The sequence below is a fragment of the Manis pentadactyla genome, chromosome 5, assembly GCF_030020395.1.
Source record: "Manis pentadactyla isolate mManPen7 chromosome 5, mManPen7.hap1, whole genome shotgun sequence".
NCBI lineage: Eukaryota > Metazoa > Chordata > Mammalia > Pholidota > Manidae > Manis > Manis pentadactyla.
The window spans coordinates 140,860,916-140,885,195 of record NC_080023.1 but is presented as its reverse complement, the minus strand read 5'-3'; positions in this window follow the sequence as shown (position 1 = coordinate 140,885,195).

Here is a 24,280-nt window from a genome sequence, read left to right as displayed (position 1 = left end):
CACATAATGTGTCCTGTATAAAAACTTTAAGTTTTGGGGATTCACTGATTCATCTTTGAAATATAGAAATGCTGATATTTGGAGCCTTGTTTTTTTTGAATCATAGCTTAGCTGAATACAGAGTTCTAACTGACAGTAAATTTCTATGAATAATATAATGATAATGCTCCATTATTTTCTAAGCAGCTATTAGAGCTGTTGAGAGGCTGTTATTAGTGTCTTTGTGATTCTTTTTTTAGGTTATTTATGGTTTCTCTGGAAGCTTTAAGGTTATTTTATTATTATTTTCTACTTTATTAATCCAGTTCCATACTTAGCATGCTATTCTAATTTGAGGTCTTGTATAATCCTTCAATCTGCAAAGTTCTTACCTGTTTGAGTATTGACAAAAAAAAGCAAAGTTCTTACCTGTTTGAGTATTGACACTGCTTTTTCCTCTATGTTCTCCTTCTGACACTTATTAGATAACAGTGAATCTGAATCTACCCAATCTGTGTATTCCTTATGAATTGTTATTATTGATATATAATTCACATGTCATAAAGAGCACTTTATTAAAGTCAAGAATTCAGTGGTTTGTAGTATATACCCTATGTTGTGCAACCATCATCCCTATATAATTTCAGGATATTTTCACCACTCCCAAAAGAAATGATGTACTCATTAGTAGTCATTCCCTATTCCTTACTCTCTTAACCCCTGGAAACCACTAATTTACTTTCTATTGCTATGGATTTGCCTACTCTGGACAATTCACATGAATAGAGTCACATAGTAGGTGGCCCTTTTGTCTAGCTTCTTTTGTGTAGCATATTGTTTTCAAGGTTCATCCATATTGTGGCATTAAACAGCACTTCATTAATTTTTATGGTTGAATAATATTCTGTTGTATGGATACACCATACACCATATTTTGTTTATCCATCATCAATTTATGTATAGTTGAGTTGTTTATTCATTTTGACTATTATGAATAATGTCATGATGAACAGTTGTATACAAGTTTTGGTGTGATATGTTTTTAATTCTCTTGGGTACACACCTAGGAATAGAATTCCTAGGTCATATGGTGATTTTTTTGTGTAACTTTTAGAGAAACCGCCAAACTATCTTCCAAAGTGGCTGCACTATTTAACATTCTCACCAGAAATGCATGAGGGTTCTATTTCCTCCATATCCTAGATAATGCTTGTTATCGTGTGTCTTTCTGATTATAGCCAACCTAGTGGGTGTGAAGATGTGTTGCACTGTGGTTTTGATTTAAATTTACCTAATATACTTATACTGTAATGTACTTAAAGTACAAAATCCCTATATACTTATGATGATTTTTAGATTTCTGGAGAAATGTCTGTTCAAGTCATTTGCTCATTTTTAAATTGTGTTCTTTTTTATTGTTCAGTTGTAAGAGTTCTTTACTCTTTACTCTAGATACTAGATCCTTACCAGATACACGATTTGCAAATATTTTCTGCCATTCTGCATGTTATGTTTTTACTTCCTTGATGATGTCTTTTGAAGCATAAAATTTTTAATTTTGAAAAAGTTTAACTTATCTAAGTTATTTTTTGATAACTTAGTTTTTCGTGTCTTATCTAAGAAACCATTGTCTAATACAGGTTATGAAGATTTACACACCATTGTATCTTTCTAAGAGCTCTGTAGTTTTAAATCTTACATTTGATCTTTGATTCATTTTGAGTACATTTTTACAAATGGTGTAAGGTAGAAGTCCAATTTCATTCTTGTTCATGTGGATATTCAATGTCCTAATGTCATTTGTTGAAAAGATTATTCCTTTTCCCCATTGAATTGTCTTGGTACTTTCATTGGAACCAACTGACCATAAATAACTGGGTGGTGGGTTGCTTTCCTCAGGCAGTGTTTACTCTCTAGGAGCCCTTCACCAGCTCCCTGACTCACACCGTGACCCTGCCTCTGTTCTCTCTGTGTGTGCATGGACTACATTTTTCTGCAGGAGCCAAATTCTGGCTACCAGCATCTCTGCCCAGCCCAGATCTCAAAAGCAGACACTGTCACTCTTTACTTTGTTCTCTCTGACTTTCTCTTTTGATATTGATGTATAACTTGTTAGCTGATATTTGTTTTGATTGATTAAAATATTATCTCCCCATCTAATTTTTTTTTGTGTGTATCAGAGGGGGGGAGTCACCTTTTGTGTGCTTATTTTTGCATCTTAACCAGAAATACATAACATTTATAAATAATCCATAGGTTCTGTGTCAGGTAGCTATTGTCAAAATAATACTATGGATCAACTACACATGCCCAGCTGCATATAATAATAACACTTCTTGCTCACAGTCCAGGGATGGTTGGCTAGAAAGTTCTGATGATTTTGGCAAGGCTTGTTTGATGGTCTGGAAATTGGCTGGATGTTAGCTAATTTAGGCTAGCCTCAGCTAGGATAACTGGAACTTTCAGCCTCCATCAGCTAGCTCAGGCATTTTCTCGTGGGGATGGTGGAAACAAAAAGAGAAGGCAGAAACACTATTTCAATCCTCTGCTATTTCTGTTAAGATAACTTTGGCTAAAATGAGTTGCTTGTCTGTGTCTCTGCAGCTCTTGTTGTCAGGGCACTGAATAGTAACATAGAAAAGGGCAAGAGTACAGAGGGGTGTGGGAAGAATTGGGGTCATGTTTTGTAATAAGTCAACCCCAGAAGTTTAAAAATGTATATTCTATGAGTCCATAAAATAAAAAAGGAAGAGGAGGAAGAGAAAGTGAAGAGGATAGGAGAAGTTGGTGAGAAATAGAGAAAACTAGCTGGATTAATACTAATAATTTGTTGAAGCTGCTTAATAGACGCATTGAAATTCTCCACACGTTTATGTACGTTTGGAAGTTCTCCATAATACAAAATTAAATTAAGGTATATTCTATGTTTGTTGGTAATGCAGGTCTTTATCTGGGTCCATATCAAAGCTGTTGTTTTATTCAAATCTTATATACTCCTAATTATGTTTAAATATTTGTTCCTTCATTTTTTGGTATAGTTGTAGTAAACACTCCTGCTATAACTGTGGTCTCATCATGGGCTTCCCCAAGAAAACACTTTTGGAGCACATGTGAGAAGCTAAGAGGTAATATACAGCTATTATACAGTGATATGCACTCTCGTCCCAACCTTTCCTCGGAAGGCTATGTGTTGAACAGGTCTGTCCTGAAATCTGTAAGTGTATCTGAAACTGGATATTATTGGTCATTTTTTTTTCCAGATTTCCAAGGCAAGAAACTTGTCTAAGTTCCCTAAACTAGCTGAGCATTAGTGGTCAGTAGTAGGACTGGGAATGAGAAATGGACTCATGTCCATTTCTGTGACTTTTGGCCTGTGGACGAAGCTCCTGTTAGTTCCTGTAATCTCTGGTATGTTGATGTTGGGGTTAGCCACTAGGGCTGTCTTGGTGATAAACTGACTAAATAAATAGATACATTCCCAGAAAAGAGTATGCAATTAATGGCTCACAGGGGCCTTAGGGAAGGTGACTGCCCCTCTGAGAGTCCTTTGTGCCTAGGAGCAGAAAGGAACCCAACTAATGTGCTGGATAAACATTTATGTCTTTCTTTTCATTTATTTCTTGTGTATAATTTTAAGTTATTTTTAAAAATTCATTTATTTATAATAAAAATAATATACATGCATTGTAAACTAATAATGTTTTTGATACAGTCCTATAGCAAGGATCTTATGATAATATACCAAGTTATCAGAATATTTTGAAAGCATCATTTCATTACCATTATTCATGAAGTAGAAGTAATAATACAGTAGAGATAGTTCACACTTACCCGTTGCTATGCTCTGAAACTGTGGCCTCCCCTTTCATTACACCACCTTTTGATACCACTTAACAGGTTGACCTCTTGTTCTTGAAGAGCCCTTTGTTTTCCCTTCTAACATCATGTTGGAATTTGAAAGAACAGTGGGCCTTTTGGTTTACTGCATTCCACTGGGACCCTTCCAACCCCTGCTCATTAGAAACACCCCCAAGTCTGGGGACTAACTATGATGTCATATGTCTTAGCAGTGAAGTAATTGTGGCAGGCCAAGGCAAAGCACAATTTTATTTTGGCTGCTTTGAGAAATTTCTCATATTGTTTTAAATGTAAGTAAAAATTATTACATGTAGATTCCTAGGGTCAAAATAAGTGAAAACTTTGTAGATTGGGTCAACCTGGAATGAGTTTTTGTATAGATGACAATCTCCTGTTGGTTTGGCTCAAGCTCTGTCTCTTTCAGGTGTGCCTAATATTTAACATCTTATTCTGGAAAGTTGTGAGTAAGAAGACTGCAAGTTCTGTGGTAGGCTCTATTGTCCCCTTATTAGTGTAGGAGATAAGTCTTGTCTTTTCTACTGACTACAGCTGTCTGTTTAGCAATAGTCTTGGATAGAAAATTGCTAATTTACTGTAGGTATACTTCTGTAAGTTTATACCAAATAAACTCTTTCCATTAAAAATATTTTCCTCATTTTTGAGGAAAGCAACTTGAGCAATTTTTTTACTCTGAATTTTCTTTTACCCTCCTATATACTTCTGAGTGAATAGATTAAAAATTATTGAGTCCCATTATCTACCAACAAATAATTGTTGTTAATTGTAGTTAATTAGTAAAATAAAATACAATCCTTTATATATCTTCACTCAATCTCCCAAGCAATATTCTTGGCCAGTCCCTTTCAAATGGTAATGAAGACACTTTTCATAGCCTTGTTCAGAATGCAGGAGACCCACTCTCCTCTGATCAGTCTAAATGATACAGTCAAGTGACATAAAGAAAAGTAAGGAAAGCTCCAGCATCCAGTAGGAGAATATCAACAAAAGCTTTTCTTTTATCTCCTTTTTTAACACTCTTCTGAAATTAGAGTATGTGAGAAAATGATTTGTACAATATTATTTTGTTATTTTTTTTTCCAGGAAAGCATAATTTTCATCATATTCTTAGCAGGGCATGTGTCCCACAAATGTTCATAATTCTCCCCAAACCATAGTGCTGCTTATTATTGAAAATGAATTAAAAACTATATATAGGGAATAAGTGAAAATAAAGACATATATGTTTACCTAGTGTGCGAGTATGTAATGAAGTGACACTTCTCTTCTTAATCACCTAATTTCTAAATTTCTAAGTAAACTTTGAGTCTCTTTTACCCACACTCTTTCATTAATTCCTTCAGAGAAGCAGTGTATTAGTCAGATTTTGCTGCAGTAGCACCATGTAACAAACAACCTCAGATTCTCAGCAGCTTATCCTAACGAACATGTGTTTCTTGGTCATAAAGCCAGGGCGGATTGGAGATATAAATAAAAAGAAAAGAAAAAACCAAAATCTGGTCTTTTATTCAAACGTTGATGATGCTAAAGAAGAAATGCAAAAATCATATGACAAAATAAACAAAATCAGACCAAGAGCACTTGGTGTACCATCCTAACTATATTTATCTCTTTGGAGTTGTCCTATCAATGCTTTTAAAAAGCTATTTCCTCTAACCTCTTGTTTGTCAAATACTAGGCTTAAATCCTAGCACAAAAATCACATTTAAAACAAACTCAGCATTTTCACCATAGTCTACCTCTTTAACACCTCATTGTCTACTCAATTGGTTATTCCCCTGAACCCCTTTAACATATTTACATCACAGCCAAAATTTAGGAATGATCTCCATCTCCTTTGTGTTTTTTATTCCTCTAGCTTGACAATATGTAGCATTATCTTTGTCATCTTTCACATATGGTTCCTTCTGCTGACACTTTTGAAAAATTTTCAAAATTCAATTTCCCTTCCTCTGCTCAGTTAAGTACAGTTTAGGTCATTATTACCTCTGTTCTAATTCATGCCTGACATTAGCTCTTTCCTAGACTACAAAATTGTCTTCTAACTGGTCCCTTTGTTTCCATTCTCCCCTAATGTTTAGTCTGTTTTACCCATGATGCACGAGTTCCCACAGGAATTAAATTCCTTGTTCTTTTATTTCAAGGTTTCTTAAACTCTGGTTCCACCTGAAGTTCATATACATTTAATAACTGATTGGACAGAAAATTAAAAATGGTCTGTTGGACACTGGGACACAATCTAAATAAGAATTCAGACACATAAAAAAATAAGTCTGAGAGAAAGTAGAATGCTTATGTTCTAGTGAATATACTGTGTAGGTCTTAGATGGAAATATTTTTATTTTAATGGTTATGTATTTTAGTTGTTATAAGTTATTTTTAATATTTTCTTTTAAAAAGTGACTAGTCTATCAAACTTATGGTTCCATAGATAATAATGCCCAGAAAGAAGCTTGAGTAAGAAATAATGTTAGGTGTAAATCAATTTAAATAAAAATAAAATATTAATAATAATAAACAAACATGCAAAAATTAGGAAAGTGATATGAAAGATAACTGAAATTTAGCAGTTAGTCCAGTAGTGGTTGTGTGGGAGAAAGAATGGAAAATGGAATATAAATTGTAAAAGACAAATTGGAATATATCTTGTCTGGAGGTGGGGCATTTTTATGTCAAATTGATTTTAGTCTGTGTCCTCTTCAGTTGAGGTACATCACAAGCCTGTGGCCAAAGGGGTAAGTTTACCAATCAGTTTTTCCTGATTAATAAACATCCCTCCAAAATTAGTTTCTTAAAAAAACAACCAATGGTTATTTAGCTCCTGATTCTGAAGGTCGGTAGTTTGGGCTGGGCTCTGCTGGGTGGTTCTTCTGTTCCTGGATGGGCTTGTTCATCTGTGGTCAGCTTCTGGCCTGGATGGGGGCAGAGTGGCCCAGGATAGCATCAGTGGGGGAAGCTTTTCTCTACTCTCTGTGGTCTAATCTTCCAGCAGGCCAGTGTGGTTTCATTCACTTAGAGAGTAAGGGGTTTTAAAAGAGAGAGTGGAAGCAAGTATGGACTCCTGATGCCCAGGCTTAGAATTTACACATTGATGCTTTTACCACACATTTTTTTTTCTTTTGGCCAAAGCAAGTCACAAGCCCTCACCATTCAAAGGATTGACAAAACAGCCTTTCTCTATTTTTTTCCCCTCCCATCTTTGTTGGGGTATGATTGACAAATAAAATTGTGTATATTTGAAGTGTACAATATGGTAATTTGATGTGCATAAACATTGTGAAATGATTACCATGATCAGCTTAATTAGCACATCTGTCACTACACCTGGTTACCTTTTCTTTTGTGCTCAGAATGTCTAAGTTTACCTTCTTAGTAAATTTGAGGTATGTAATACAGTGTTACTAATTATAGTCACCATGCTATGAATTAGATCCCTAGAACTTATTCATGTAATAGCTGAAGGCTTGTGCCCTTTGATCAGCATTTCTCCTTTCCTCCACTCCCCATTCTACTTGGTTTCTATGAGTTCAACTTCTTATTTTAGATGCCACATATAGATGAGATAATACAGTATTTGTTTTTCACTGTCTAGCTTATTTTACTTAGCATAAAGTCCTACAGATTCACCCATGCTTTTGCATATGGCCAGAATCCCTTCATTTTATGACTGAATAATAGTCCAGTGTGTGAGTGTGTATCTCACATTTTCTTTATCTGTTCCATATTCAGCTATTGTGAATACTGCTACAATGAACATGGGAGTTTAGGTATCTCTTTGACTAATTTTGTTTCCTTTGGATATATACTCAGAAATGGGATTGCTGGGTCATTTTATTTTTTGAAGAACCTCCATATTGTTTTCCACAAAGGCTGTATCAATTTACATGCCCATCAGTAGTCAACAAGGGCCCCTTTTCTCCACATCCTCTCTAGTACTTGTTCTCTCTTGTCTTTGGATAAAAACCATCCTAATAGGTACGAGGTGATATCTCATTGTGATTTTGATTTGCATTTCCCTTGTGATTAGTGATACGGAATACCTTTTCATGTACATGTTGACCATTTGTAGTCTTTGGAAAATTCTTTCATGTTTTTTGCCCATTTTTAAAATTGGATTTCTTTTTTCCTATTGAGTTGTATGAGTTCCTTATATATAATTTTGGAAATTAACCCCTTATCAGATATATTGTTTGCAAATATTTTCTCCCATTCTATGGTTGCCTTTTCATTTTTTTAATGGTTTCCTTTGCTGTACAGAGATTCTTAGTTAAGAATAAACACTTGTTTATTCTTGCTAGTTTTTACCTCTTAATGGAGAAGCTGCAAAGTCACATTTTAAAGGGTGTGGATATAAGGAAGAGTGAAGGATTGTGTTCAAACACAACACACAATTGGTTTTCTACTTTAGGATAATTCATTCATTACAAAACATTAAATGCCAAACAGACTATAGAACTAATTGGGGTCAAGTGGGATTTGAGGCATGTTGGTCATTGAGGAGGCTAGTTTTTACCTCTTAATGGAGAAGCTGCAAATATAATAGGCAAGGGGAAAATAATATAAGACTGAGGATGTTTGAGGTATTGTAAAAGCAGTCCTGAGATCTGCAATGGTGGCATGATAAAGGGTTGGATGATATGGTGAAAAGTAAGGATAGAAAGTGTGTTTCTGAGCAACCAGTGGGAAGATGATTCCATTAGTCAAGATGAGAGAAAGGAGGAAAGCAGGCTTGGTTGAGACTGGTAGCAGGTAGAAGAGTTTAGATGCTAATGTGTTTTCTATGTGGCTGTGTCCAGAAGGAAATTTGAAATGTAGGTCTGGAGCTCAGTAGTGAAATCGACAATAGTGAGGTAACTTTGAGAATTATTCATATTTTAGTAAGAACTTGCATGTGTGTGAGTGGATGTGGTTTGCTCCTGTATGGGTGAGAGCACCAATGTTTTGGCAAATCTGTAACTTGTATGTAGCTTGACTATGGGCTTTAGCCTGCCAGTTGGGGAATTATGCATTCAATAAGCTTCCTAGAGTAGCAGAGCTAATAAGTAGCAAAATTGTGATAAGAATTCACAATTCTTGTAAATGGTTATACAATGCTTCTGCTTGACTCAGATTCTTTCCACTGTTTGATGCAATGAATTTGCCTGTTTGAAGATTAACAGACTATGGGGGTGGTTTATCATGTGAAAGGTATCCTAAGACTGTAGGCTAAGATATATGATGTCATTTTTTTTACAATTTCTAAAGTTAGTTCAATATTATGAGATAAGGAAATGATGATGCTTTCCTTCTAATTTATATAAATATTCTAAAGTGATATTAACTAAGACCATACTGTAGTAAGAAAGTGAGCCATTTATTTTCATTATCCAGTAGATGGACTGTAGGTATATCTCAATAGCCCACATATATATTTCAATGTTTTATTTTGTTTTTATTTCTGAAATACATTTTTCATTTCAGAATGTCCATTAGTTTAATAGTAATAAATCTTGGTTTAAGGAAATGGAGAGACTTACATTAACTATTATAAAACCAGGGATTTTTGATAGTTTTGAATCCTGTGTGAAAGATGTGCCTCATCTCCAGGGCCACCTCCCATTAATAAGCCTACCTTATTCACAGGCTGAATCTGCATTGGGCACAGGAAGGGGTTGGCCACCCATGAGGCACATACTTACATCTCTGCTCTTAACACTGACTGCATTCTGTTGTGCCCTTACAGTGGTATGGAGAAAATAGACTTACTTTTATAATTGCTTTCTTCTTGTTCTTGAAGAACAGTCCACAATTCAGTAGAACATAGAGTATGGAAATAGACACACCCAAATGGAAATTTGACTTACTTTTTTTGTTTACATGTGAATAACTGTTCTGACATTCATCTATAAAGTGGCAATAAGAGTACCCACCTCACAGAGTTTCTGTGAGAATTAAAGGTAATGGTTATATAATATTGAGCTCTTGCTTACAGGCCCTCTAGTGTGGTAGCAGTGGTGATGTGGTGGTGACAGTGGTGGTGGGAGGTGACAGGTCCAGCGTAAGCAGTTTAATGCTGGTAAAAGCCATGTAGAGTTAGTAGTGGTAGTAATGATGGTGGAGATGGTGACAGTAAAGGAGGTGGTGGTGGAAGTGTACTCAGAGGTGGTAATGGAGCAGCTGGTGAAGGAAATACAGGCATAACTTGTTTCATTTTGCTTCAATTTATTGTGCTTTGCAGATACTTTGTTATTTTATAAATATAAGATTTGTGGCAAACCTGCTTCAAGTAAATCTGTTGGTGCTATTTTTCCAACAGTGTTTGCTCACTCATGTCTCTGTGTCACATTTTGGTAATTCTCACAGTATTTCAAACTTTTTCATTATTATTATATTATTATGGTAATCTGTCATGAGTGATCTTTGATGTTACTACTGTAATTGTTTGGGATGGCATGAACTGCTCCCTTACAAGAAGAATTTAATTGACCAGTGTGTGTTCTGACTGTCCCATCATTGCCCTGTCTTTTTCCCTGTCCTTGGTTCTCCCTACTCCCTAAGACACAACAATATTGAAATTAAGCCAACTAATAATCCTAAAATGGTCTCAAAATGTTCAAGTGAAAGGAAGAGTCAGTCAATGTGGCAAACTTCACTGTTGTCTTATTTTAAGAAATTGCCAGAGCCACCCAACCTTTAGCAACCACTGCCCTGATCAGTCAGTAGTCATCAACATAGAGGCAAGATCCTCTACTAGCAAAACGACTGACTCACTGAAAGCTCAGATAATGGTTAACATTTCTTAGCAATAAAGTATTCTTAATTAAGGTATGTATGTAGGGTTTTTGTAGACATAATTCTATTGCACACTTAACAGACTGCAGTAGAGTATAATCTTAACTTCTTTATATTCTGGAAAACCAGAAAATTCATTTGACTATTGCTGTGACCTGGAATTGAGCCTGCAGCAGCTTTGAGGCATGCCTGTGGTAGTGCAAGAGGTGGTAAAAGGTGTTGCTGGAGCTGGTGAAGATTGTAATGGAGTGAAGGGGAGGGAGTGATAGTAGCGGCAGAGGTGGAGATGGAGATGGTGGTGGTGGAAGTGGTAGAAATGGTTTGGGAGAAGGTGGAGGGCACGGAGAAGGTGACAGTAGAGGGGGACTGGAAGCGGAGGTGGATGTGTTGGTGGTGGAGATGGCAGAGGAGGAAAGGGGACAGTGGGGGGCTTGAGGTAGTAGGGCTGGTGGTGGAGGCGCTAGTGGAGATGGAGATGGTGGTAGTGAGTGGAATTGGTAGAGGTGGAGAGGAGGTAGCGATGGTGACGATGGTGGAGATGGTGATGGTAGTGGTGGAAATGGAGACTGGGGTGGTGGTAGTAGAGGAATTGTTGGAGCTGATGCTGATAATAGAGGTAGAAGTGAAGCTGTAGTGGTGGAGGTGGTGGTAGAAGTGGAGGTGATAACGGGAGGGAGAGTGACAGTGTTGGTGGGGTGGAGGGCGCAGAGGTGGTAAAGCAGTATGGCAGTATGTATAGGGAGCAGGGAAGCTGGAACATGTGGGTAATGTTTTACCCTAAGAAGCTGGAAAGGAAAGGTGGAGGCACTAGTGTAGCCTCAGGATGGCTCTGATGTGATCAGAGAGCAGTAGAGATTCGGTTGTCACTGGGTGAACAAAAGGTACCCCTTCCCCAAAACTGATACCATCTCAGTTCAAGTCTAAATTCCTTTTACTTCCATGACCTGTTACCACCCTCCCCATTTAATCTTTCTTCCTTCAGATCTGCTGTTGGTTGGACACTTTTGTATGTTTGTGAACTCATGCTCATAGGTCATGATATACTCAAATCCCTCTTGCAGCCACTTGTCTGCTTACCTGGCACTTAAACCATGAATTCCCATGGTAGGATGATTGATGAACTTCTCTACTGTTCATCTCCACCATGGCGTGCCAGCTTCACCCTGTGGCCATGTGGACCATGCAGTGTGCTCTGCATTGTCCTCCCCTGTATATAAATCTGGGAGAAGTCCAACCTTCCAACTCTATGTCCCTTCCTTGTGGTCTCATATTTAGTCACTCCCTTTTGCTCTTAAAACTGTTGCTTCCTCGGCTGGCCAAGACACTGATTTATAGGTCAGTGATAAACTCCACCCAGTATTAAGCGACATGTATCATTTCGTCCACCACTTTCAAAATAGCATTTCTTGGACTGCACCAAGCCAGCCATGGGCTCTGTCGCTGGCATCGGAAGAGCACACTCCTTTCTGGTGTGCTACTTCCTTTGCCAGTTCGGAAGGCCGTGGCCCCTCAGTCCCACACTAAAACCTTGCATTCTTCCTGGAGACCTGCCAGGCTTCCCATCAGTTCATAAAAGCAGTGTTTGTACTTGTCTTGCACGTTGGCAGGTTTGAGAATTTCCACCATTGTTGATGCATCCTGCACAGTCGCAAACAGACCAAGACCTGACTCTGGAAAACGTTTCTGGTACCAAACAGAGGGAAGTGTGCCTTGCCAGGACCTGGGACCTTTTGGGAAGTGCCTGCCTGGTCCCAATTAAAAGTGTTTTATTGTTCAGAAATGGGCTACTTGCTGAAGCTCTTCTTTCATCAGCCCAACTTTATTAAGCATTATTGCACTCACTAATCTTTCTCTGACAGTTCCTGGCCAACAGAATTACAAGTTCAAACTATGGAAACAAAATGAGTTTTATTTATTATGCTCCTAAGATGTTTTCAATAAAGCAGCCAGCATCTACTTTGCCAAGTGGGTGTTTGTGACTTTCCAGAGGTTTGGGCTAGTTTAGAGGCTGCCAGTGAAAGCATGAGCCTTCCACCTCATGTGTGTATCCTTTACCTTGAATGAAGCCCCCTCCACTATCGCGTTTGGCCCCCAGAGGAGACATTCTGAAATGCTGTGGACCAAAGCGAGCAGCTCTGTATGTTAAGAGAGTCTAGGATGATTTTGTCTCTTCCATGCTTTGACTACTTCTATCTTTCAGGAGGAATAATTGTGGCAGCTAATATTTATTGAATATTTACTATATCCCTAGGTCCAGGCTAAATGCTTCACCCAGATTATCATATTTAGCCCTCAGACCATGGCATGAGGTAGGTACTGGCCTTATCATTCCTGTTTTATAGATGAGGAAAGAAGGCTCTGAGATGTGAAGTGACTTCCCAATGTCATACAGCTGGTAATTTATAGACTGGGGACTGGAATCTACTCAAATCCCTACTTGTAGCTACTACATCAGACTGTCTCCCAGGGTTGGTGACAAAATATGAGAAGACATCCAATGATTAACTAGAAGTGAAGGTTTGATTATGTGAGAGGAAGGATATCTCATGATCTTCCAAAGAAACACATTTTTTGTGAAATGAAAAAACAGATTTTCTTTGCCTCTGGCTTTAAGAAGACTTGCAAAAGACCTTTTTGGCCACAATGCCTGACATTGCCACAGCACAGGCCTGAAGGCAGCCCAGATGACTTTCCTTTCTGCTTAGAGGTACTGCCTCTTTAGTTGCCTAATTCTGCTGTGCTTGTTCTCCTCTTACAGATTTACAGCCTGTTTCCATGACGCTTTCCTTCTCTTTCATACCTTGTATGTTTAGACTTGCCCATTTGGGTGGGGTCACGGGGAAGGGGATGCATCAGAGAAATCAGTTTCTTGAATCAGTTTAAAGATGCCTCTTGATGAGATCCAAAGAAAAGGGATTATTGCTAAAATCCTTAACTTGGTCTGGCTGCACATGAATTGATTTATTTGCAAGCACAAATAGGTGTATTTACATTAGGCAGCCAATGGCAGGAGGTTGTGTGTTGTGATCTCCACCAAGTGAAGGGAAGGGAAAGGAGAGCTGGTATGGAGCCGATAGGCATTCCTGCATCTAACTTCCGGTTGGATGAATTTGAAACAGAAAATTTCCACTGCTATCCAGAAATGTATCTGAAATCAATTAGCATTTCTGGTACCCCCTGTGACAAACTAGGCAACTGTATTCAGTTCGGAGACCCTTTAAATCTTGCAACAGGATACCTGGGAAGCATCTCAGAGAACACTGATGCCTTTTACAGACATTATCAAGGCTGCCTGTGATGCTGAATCACCAGTGATATTCACAGCAAAAAGAGAGCAGCATTGTCATTGGTCCAGATCGTCTTACAAGAGAGTATTATTTCTCCGTCCACAGGCGTCCTCTGGACCCTCACACAGGACACCTTCACCATCTGAGCCATAGAGAGGAACTTTGAAGTTGGGTGACCTCAATAAGCTTGTGTGAACCAGGAAAAGGTGGAGCTTATTCTTAAGATAAGCGAACATCAAAAGTTTGTGAAAGCCAAGACACAAAGGAGCCCACTGAGAACTAGGTTTCACAATCATTGAAAAACATGGTCTGTGTCCCTCTAGATGATGGCTAGAGAGTGTGCAGTTTGAAACAACCTCTATCCTGTTTTTTTCCAAAACAGGTAAGAAAAAGAGAAATAGAAGAAAAAAAACAAGAAATCTCAAACAGATGCAGATTTGAGGCTGTTCTGACCTGGATGTATGTTTGTGGTATGTGGCTCCAGCAAGAAGCCACAGTGGGAGGTAATAATTTGGTATAAATGTGGCTGTGTTTCCATGCTTCAACCCTCACGATAGTGGCTATCTTCACATTCTCCCTCTTGACAGGCAAGGAGAGGACGGGGGTGGCCCCTGTGCTGTTTCCAAGGTCTTAGGACTTTGACGGTCATCTCTCGCATTAAGGAAATGTTTGTCTCTGATTGACAAGTACATTAGAGTGATTTAGCTCCATCTTCCCCACTGCCCAGGGACACGGGTCCTTTGAATGAGAATTATAGAAGAACTCAAGTTGAAGGCCTGACTAATCTGTTGGTGTTCCCAAATCTGTGACACCTGGATAAAGAAGGCAATTTTGCATGGAGTGTTGTTTTCCCTGTGGCTCAAGTCCCATCCCCTAAATGATACCTTTGCTTCTTGCCAGCCTGAGGTCAATGCTACAAGAAACTAAGAAAGCGCTAGCTTCTTCTTTATGATTCTCCACAACAGCCTACTCCACCACTGCTTTTCCCAGAGCCTTGCCCACAGTAGGTGCTCAGTAGACATTGCCTGGTTTGATGTTAATTAGAGGATGCTTGATACTTGGTCATATACCTTGGATCAAACTTTTGGGGGAGTTTTGTTATGTTCTTACCACCTATAACATTCAAAGGCTCCAACAGATTGTGATACAATGTACTGGAAAAGTACACATTACTGTAGAGAAAAAACTATTCCTGGAAAAGTTCTTTTTAGCTTTCAGAGTTGGAAGAAGTAAATGGGCAAAAGCTTTACAAAACTTGGACATGGGACTCAGGCAAAAATCTGAGTTTCCCCTAAAGGAATGTCAGGTGAGAACATGGAATGTGTCTGAATTAGGAAAAAAGCCTTAGAGCCTATGTCTTCAATTCTCACTATGGATGAGAATTCACATTTTGCTTGTGTTAGTAGATAGAACTGTGGCCTCTGCCTAGATGCTTGCTACTAAAATATCAGAGTGAAATTTAAACATATCTGATGAAAATCAAACTTGTTATCACTTACTGTTCTGACGGGTGGTAATGAAGGGGGTGAGTAATTAGATTGGACAGTTGAAAGGGAAGGGGAACCTAATGAAGGCCTTTAGGATTATTTTTTTCCTTTCCAACAGAGATTAGTGTCATTGGTGTTCACTCTTTATGTTTGGGAGACTGAGCAGATGACAGAAGTGCAGGGAGGGGAGTCTCAACAGTGAGCTTGTGGTCACCCTACGAGGGCTGGCAAGATACGTTTTGAGAAGTTCTGGCAAAATGGAAGTACTGTTGAGCCTACTATTTTTGTTTATTACCAGAGGGGTTCATTCTCATGGGTGACCCATGGGTTTAGATGTTTCTATTAGTAGTGTGCAAATAATTTTCCAGTTTGAAAAGAAACTTAAGTTGTCAAATTAGTGTTGAATGCATTCTAGATTATCTGAAATTCTGAAAAAGAATTTTGAGAAGACTGGTCATAAATATTGCCCACTATTCCACTAATAAGCTAAAATGAGCTCCAGATAAGTGGCTATAAGGGCCAAAATGTTATCCTTCAGCAAACCCATTGTTAGCAAATTTTATGTAAACCCATGACTTCTTGAGTTTATTAGATGCCTTCAGAAGTGTTGTTTTCAAATAGTTGATTCGATTTGCTTTAAGTAGAAACAAATATTTATTCCTTAGAATTATGATGATTATTCAACCTGTATTCCCTTAGCAGTCCCAAATTTAACTATTGTGTTATGGTTTTCCCACTGACAGTAAGAATGTCCCAGATAATCTAATATTTTTTCATTCTTGCTGTCTCGCACATGTGCAAGAACCTGAATGTCACATCTGGAAGCAGCAGGACAGTAATTTTCCAGACCATTTGTCTCATTAGGGTTTGGGGCGGGGGATAAAAGATATGGGTACCATTCCTAGGCCACTTGACTCAGTATGGGGGAAGGAGGTGAGCGTGTAGTGAAGAATCAAACAAACGGTGGGCTGAGCTCAGAATGTGTACGAGCCATACAACTGAAGGGTTCTTCAATTATCATGTCTTCTCTGGCAATTATCATTGCCACTTATTGAAGTGACAATATATTATGTAGAACTGGAGGCTATGTACACACAGGAGAACTGTCCCAATTCAAAACTGTTTCTCAGATGCCCCAAATCCAATTTGCAAAGAGAGTGGGTCAATCACCAAATAATTTAGCAAGTATTTACAGAGCATCTGCTATGTGCCAGCAGGATGAGTACCTGTTGAGTACCTGAAGGTACTTGGAGATACAAGAACAAAGCAGACAAAGCCCGCTTGTCGTGGAGCCTGTATTCTGGGGTGAAATACTCCCTAAACCAATAAACAAATAAGTGTAATATAGCATGTGGTGATGAGTATAATGAAAAAAACTCAATCAGGGTTAAGGACTGACATTGAGGGAAGAGCTATTTTAGACAGGATGGTTGGGAAAGGCTTTTTCTACTGAGGTCACACTTAAGCTGTGCAGGAGGAAGCCATGTGGGTCTTTAAGGGAAGAGGGAAAGGGGAGAACTGAAGGCATAAGATGGGGATGCTGACATAAGGGAGGAGTGCAAAGATGCTACCATCGCTAGGCTGGACTACTCAAGGAAAAGATGGTGAGACGTTAAGATCAGTGAGGTCATGAGTCCAGCTTCTGTAGAGCCTTGTAAGATTCTAAGGCAAGTAACCTGGAAAACCACTGGAGTAACTGGGTGCTTAGATCTGCCATTTACCAAAGAGCTGGCTCCAGAGAGAGGGATCCTGAGCCCACGTCCAGACTGGGTAAGTTTGAAGTGCCTGTTACACTTGCATCAGACTTATTGAAGTGGCAATATATTATGTAAATTTGAAGTTCAAGGAAGAAGTATGAGCTGGGAATGGACCCAACATGAAAATGGCAACTAAAACCAAGAGATTGGATGCAATCAAGTAATTAATGAAGTAATTTTAAAAAGGAGATCTTTGCCAGGTCTTGATAAGAGCTCTGAGTTAATATCTATATATGGATTGATGCAGCTTCATGTCTTGGATTAAATAGTTTGAAATGTCAGGAGGGTCACCACCCCTGTTCCTGTGTGAGATCCAGCTCCCTTCATCTTCATCCTACACCTTTTCTAAGGAAGGAAGAGTAGTGGAGGATTTTTTCATTACTCCAGATGTTGATTGGAATATTTTTTTTACTATGAGACAGGATTAATGTGCTTTAAAAGGCACACAGCCATAGTTCGATCTTCTATTCCATTGCCTCTCTTCTAAATGGTTGGTTTCAAAAGGTGGTCTTACTCCTTGGAGCTGACTAACTGTATGTCCACTTCCTCTATGCTCTTCTCCCACCTGGTAGCTTGGCCTTTGCAAAGAGATTGATTTAACTTTCTAAAAGGAGGTCTAGGCCAGTCTGGTGATGTTTTCTTTTCTAGCCTTCCATCCTGGGTAGGGGAGGTTTTCAGCCACCATTGTTCCACAGCTGGCTGGCTAACTGGCTTTGTGCTTCCTCTGCAAAAATCAGTATTTCTGGATTTAAGGACATAGAATAGGAACACTCATCTAGGCCAAAAATCTAGGTCCTTGAATTCATTTTTCACCAGAGAACCCTGCACCAGGCAGCCTTGGCTGCCTGCTCATGGTACTTTTTCTTCCTCACTATAACAGTTGTTCATTGTGTATTTCTCCCTGGGGGCACCTCAGAGGAGAGAGGGATGAGGGATGGGGTTCAGGTACCTACATCTGAACAGAATCCTTGTTCTTTTAAAGACACTGCTAGCAAACATGCGGCTTCCTGGATATGATGAAACACCTTAAAGTAATGTACATTTTATAGTGCCTTTGACTCTTCCTCTCTGACGGGGCTCATTCCTTCAGGGCAGGGATTGTGTTTTGTTCCCAGATGCATTCCCAGTGACTAACCTGATCCCTGGCATATGGGAGCACTCAATAAGGGTTGTTGAATGAGGAAAGGAAATAGTGCCCCTGGCATTATCTGTTTTCTCTGAAAGGGGGCAGTATCATGTTCTCACAATGAGCCATTCCTTCCTCCTTTTTCCCCTAGCAGGAGAATTCACTTTTCCAGTAACAATTTTATTTCCCATCTCTCTGGAGGAAGAGGGCAGGGTTCTGAAGGTTATTGCTGCTTCAGCCTGGAAGTTGACACAGTTCTATCACACAGCTTTCCATCTCTCTTTGGAATTCTGGGGTAGGCTGTATTCCAGTGTGTAATTATGGCCCTCTGCTTCACTGCATGAATCACCTACAGTCTCCAGTGTGGTCAACCCACTGCCCCAGGACCAGATATGGCTTCTGACACCCATCACATATTTGATCACATGCTTCTTTTGGTTAGCAGAAATGGAGAGCCATCTCTGCTCATTCGGATCTTACCCCTCCTGTGTGGCTTAGTGCCAGTGAACTCCCTAGTTGGACTTTCTTGGACTTTCTCACAACACGTCTGGGGCTTGGAATCTGCATCACTCATTTGGCACTAATTGCTTCCTTGTGTTGTTAGAATATGTTAATGCAGAAGTTCTCAAATTTATAGCGTTTACCAGAATCACCTGAAGGGCTTGTTAAAACAGATTGCTGGGCACCACTCCCAAAATTTCTTATTCAGTAGGTCTGGGATGGAGTCTGAAAATTTGCATTTTTAACAAGTTCTCAGGTGATGTGAATTGATTCTGGGACACTACTTGGAAAATGACAGGGCTGATAGTTCTTAATCCTGGCAGCTTATAACCATCCAGGGCAACTTCTAGTCTATGCAATGCCTAGATCCCAATTTAATCAGAATCACTAAGCAATTTAATGAGAATCACTGATGTAAGACCCAAACATTGGTAGTTGTTGGAGAAATCACCCTTTTCCTCTCATGGAATTACTATGGGCCTATAAAATAGGAACATCTCCCTTCTTGGCAGTATTAGGCACAAACAACTCTCTGAGATGGTGTATTTTTTAAATGCCAGTGGACCATATTCCTTTAGAACAGTGGTTCTCAAAGTATGGTTCAGCATCTTTAGTATCCCTTGGGCCCCATACCAGACAGATTATCTACTCAGTCAGAAACCTGGGTTGTGGAGTCTAGAGATCTGTATTTAATAAGGTCTGTAGGTGGTTCTAATACACACTCATTTTTTTTATTAAGGTATTATTGATATACAATCTTATGAAGGTTTCATATGAGCAACATTGTGGTTTCAACACTCACCCATATTATCAAGTTGCCCCACATACCCCATTGCAGTGACTGTCCATCAGCGTAGTAAGATGCTACAGAGTCATTACTTGTCTTCTCCATGCTATACTGCCTTCCCCATGACCCACCTACATTGTATATGCTAATTATAATGCCCTTTAATCCCCTTCTCCCTCCCTTCCCACTCTCCCTCCCCATCCCCTTCCCTTTGGTAACCACTAGTCCCTTCTTGGAATCTGCAAGTCTGCTGCTGTTTTGTTCCTTCAGTTTTGCTTTGTTGTTATACTCTATGAATGAGTGAAATCATTTGGTACTTGTCTTTCTCCGCCCGGCTTATTTCACTGAGCATAATACCCTCTAGCTCCATCCATGTTGTTGCAAATGGTAGGATTTGTTTTCTTCTTATGGCTGAATAATATTCCATTGTATATATGTACCACATCTTCTTTATCCATTCATCTACTGATGGACACTTAGGTTGCTTCCATATCTTGGCTATTGTAAATAGTAATGCACACTCAGTTTTGAGAACCATAGCTATATTAGGTGGGTATGTGGCTTGATAGGTAAGTCAATCTTTCTCAACCATAGCTTTGCAGTAGAATCATCTGTGGTGCTTTTAAATATATTCAGGCCCCAGCCTCGGGTATTATAATTGTCCCTGGTGGGCATCCATTTTTTGAAAGCACCACAATCAATTCTACTGTACAGTCAGGGTTGTGTAATGAGGCAGATATTGCTTTGTGACCTAAATCATTCACAGTGGCTGTGGCATATCAAAATCAAATCCTTTTAAAAAATAAGTATTCAACTAAGATTATTCATAGAAATTAATTTTGTCAGATGGGGGGATGTTTGTGATTCATAGGAGAGGAATGACCAGGGACATTTAGGTAGCAGAAAAACTTAAACTACTGGGCAGGAGACAAGAGATTATAACATTAGGTTAGCAAACTTCACAATCACATAAATGGGACTGTAAAATGTTCAAAGGGAATATAATATTTGTTGGGGATGGATATCAAATGAAGGAGTTTCATCAATTTGTCCAGTATGTAATCTTTTAACTATAGGACATCTCTCCTTGTATATTATAGCAGCTGTTTTCCTCATCAATCCATATGTGACATATCTGCTGCTTTTTTTTTCCTTAATAGAGTCTATAGCTCTCTTTTGGTTCTCAAAGGATTATTGAAGGCCAGTCCCCACCTCTGAGCTAAGAATCCATCATACTGAAGTTAACAACAAAATTCAAAGTGTCTGTGCAGAATGATAATATACAGAGCACAGATACATGCTTTAATTTAGAAAAATGAGTACTTCTCTTGTGCCACTGATAGAAAAAGAGCTAGCATGTGTCAAATATTAAATATATGCCATTTTGCTTACTTCTCAAAAAATGCTCTATAAGGTAGCTGCTGGTATCTTCATCTTACAGATGAGAACATGAAAGCTGAAGATTATGGGCCTGCTTTGATCACAAGCAACAGAAAGCCCTGCTCCAGCTGTCTTGAAGAACACAAGTGATTAGCTTATGCAATGGGAAAGTAGTAAGGTAGGTTAAACTTCAGGTTATGGTTTGATCAGCCCTTTACATTTAGCCTTTCTCCTCATATTGACTTTGTCTTCCAAGTATGATTTTATTTCATGGTAGCCCAAGCAGCTCCAAGTCTCTAAACTTTACACCACACTATTCTGAAGAAAAGGAAACAATATATGGAAGTTTTAAAGTTTTACTAGGCTATAACAAACTTCAGTGACATGTCTACTTCTGAACCAATCACAATGTCTATACCAAAGTCATGTGCTTATTGGCTTCAGCTGGGTTATCTGTGCCCCTAAACTACATGATGGCAACAGGCTTATACTGACTGCTTTAAATAAATAATCAGGGATTATCCTTTAAACAGTGCAGGGCCATACCTATGCAAAGCTCTTCGCTCTCACACAGATAGTAAAGGGAAGGAGCAGAGGCCGGTAATATCCATCTTGACCAGTAAGTGGTAGAGACAGCATTTGAACCACTTTAACTCTAAGTTCAGCTCCATGATCTTTCCCTCATGTGTACCTTTTCTTCATCCAGGAAGTAAGACTTGAACTGGGCCTTCACAGTTCTGCATAGGGAGGTAATATTAAAATGTTCACTAACTTGTAAGAGCTTTTGAATCTGTGAATGAAAAGCACAATTGTGTGTGAACTCTTGAGAATTAACAGTAGGGTTGTGCCTTCCTCCATTGGTAGAGTTATTAGAAAACTAGCAGTCATTTGTTCTATATCCTGACAATTCAGGGAATTTTCATAAGCAGCAGTTTTTGTAAAGGAGGGGTTAAAATGACTTCTTAGACGTTGACGGTCTATCTCTAATAATGCATGTTGGCCAAAGGAAGACAAAGCTACAATTCATCTGCTAGGTCTTGGTGATGTCATAAACACTTATGACAGCAGTAGGACTTTAAGATTGAATTACCTTCTTTGTACCCACTGAAGGAGCAGGCTTTGCTGTGTATAAGACATTGTGTAAGCCAAACAGCGTTTGGTGGTTTTCACATGGCTCATGGGAAGGAGGGAACTTGATCTGTGAACCTAGAAGATCATGAATCCGATATGCAGAAAGACAATTTAACCCCACAAATTGCTTTGGTCTCTGATACTCAATTCTAAAATTGAATAAATTAACATGTGCTGACATTTCTCTAACCTATTATTTTAAGACATCACAGTTTGATTAATGTAATGAGCAGTCCCAAACTGAGTACTTCATTATGTAAAAACTGTTAACACTTTATTCCAGGATCATAAGATCAATTAATGATTCAAATCCATTAAAATTATTGGTTGAAATGCATATAGTAGGCAAAAGGACTGAATCAAATCTGTTTCTTTTCTCTTAGCAATGAAACATTTTATAGGAATATTACCAATTAAATATTCCAGAAAACGTGGGCAGTTTATGCACACCTCGAATTTGCAAGGTAAAAATACCAAGTTTGTAAATCAGAAGGGCCATGGATAAGAGAGAAATGCTAATGCCTCCAAAATCAAGGAGAAAATGGGTTAATAGAACACGTTTGGCAAGTATTCTTAAAACAAATGTCAAAAAATTTATTTTAATTTTCAGTCACTTTTTAGATATTCTCATTTTTAGTTAATATGGGAGTACTTACTGATCTAAAAATAAGATTTTTTTTTTGTCCTTACATATTTTTTCGAGACAATTCTAGGTAAGAAATTATGAATCATGTTTTGTTTTAGTGCATGTACAGTTGCTGAGAAGACACCTCAGTCATCAAAAAAGATCAAAATCTTCTCAGTATAGTTTAATATATTTTAATGAAAAAATTTGAAAAGAGACTCATAAAAGCCCTTTGGCATGTCTGTGGTTGTAGACAGTATTGCTGAGTGAAATTAAATCCAAGTTGGGGATGGTCCAAAGATTTGCCTTGGGACACCCAAATCACGGCTAAATAAAAAAATGCTCGTGGGTGTTGACAACTGTCAGATGCGCTCGAAAATGAAAAAAATTTAAACACTTCATTAATTTAAATCACATAAACATAAGAAAATTTACAATAAATAAAAGACTGATACTGTCATTTAAGATTGGTTTGTTGTATTTCTTAACACTGGTAGATTACTCAAGGGCTTGGTGATGTCAAAAGTAATAACAGTTCTGCATAGGGAGGTAATATTAAAATGTTCAAAAGATTAAAATGTTCAAAATATTAAAATGTTATTGATCATCCTCTCTTTTTACAACTTTGCCTGATTAATCCTTATATAATATAAATAAAGTACATTTAACCCTCAAATGTGTACAGAGATCTTGTTCCCCTAATAACTTTCAGACATTAAAAGAAAAAAATCATTTGTTGAATTCTTGCACCAACTTTGAATAATGAAGTGATATTCAAACATATTTATTATAGAGATGGTTCAACAGATCAAATATGAAAACAATGGAAGGCTTTTTAATTTACAGGTTCTTGCAGTATTCACCTTCATCTTTTCTGAGATACTGACAGCTTCCTCATATATAGCATCTCACGTTTATTTCTCAAAACATTTTTTTCTCAGGGGTAGATTTGTGGCTCAGGGCCAATTGAACTAGTTATCTTAAATTTGGCTGAACAGTGGTACCAACCCAAAAAGACCACCTGTGAATTCCCCTCCAGCCCAGGAGGCCCCACTGGTGTGAATGGAATGTAGAGGTCATTAATGATGTACTTTGAAGCCTATTGCCCTGAGGGCCCTGGTTCAAATCCTGCCTATATCTATGAGGTAGTCCTGGAAAAATGTCGCAGTCTGAGGGCTGTGTGCAGTCAATTATGTGAAACATGTTTGGTGGTTTGAGTCAAAGACTCAGTTGACCACAGTCCAACTCGCAAAAACCGCCAATACCATTTATACCCTTGTTGGCAGTATCTTCAAGAAAGTGACTTAATGCCAAGTGACTGAGTGGTCATCTTCTACTCTGATATATCTTGTGAGACTCACATAAGAAAACCTGGTTTTTTGGCTAACTTAGAGGTCCTTGCTCAGAAGAGGTGAAAATGCTCACTTCCACAATGTCAGTTGTCAGAAGAGCTTAATTAAATCGAAGATACTTTATAAAGCAACTTCTTGGCCTGTACAGATTTGTGCCAGTAGATGTTAGACAGAGCTCTCAGTTCATACAACTTTATAATGCTTTGGTTTTTACATGATCA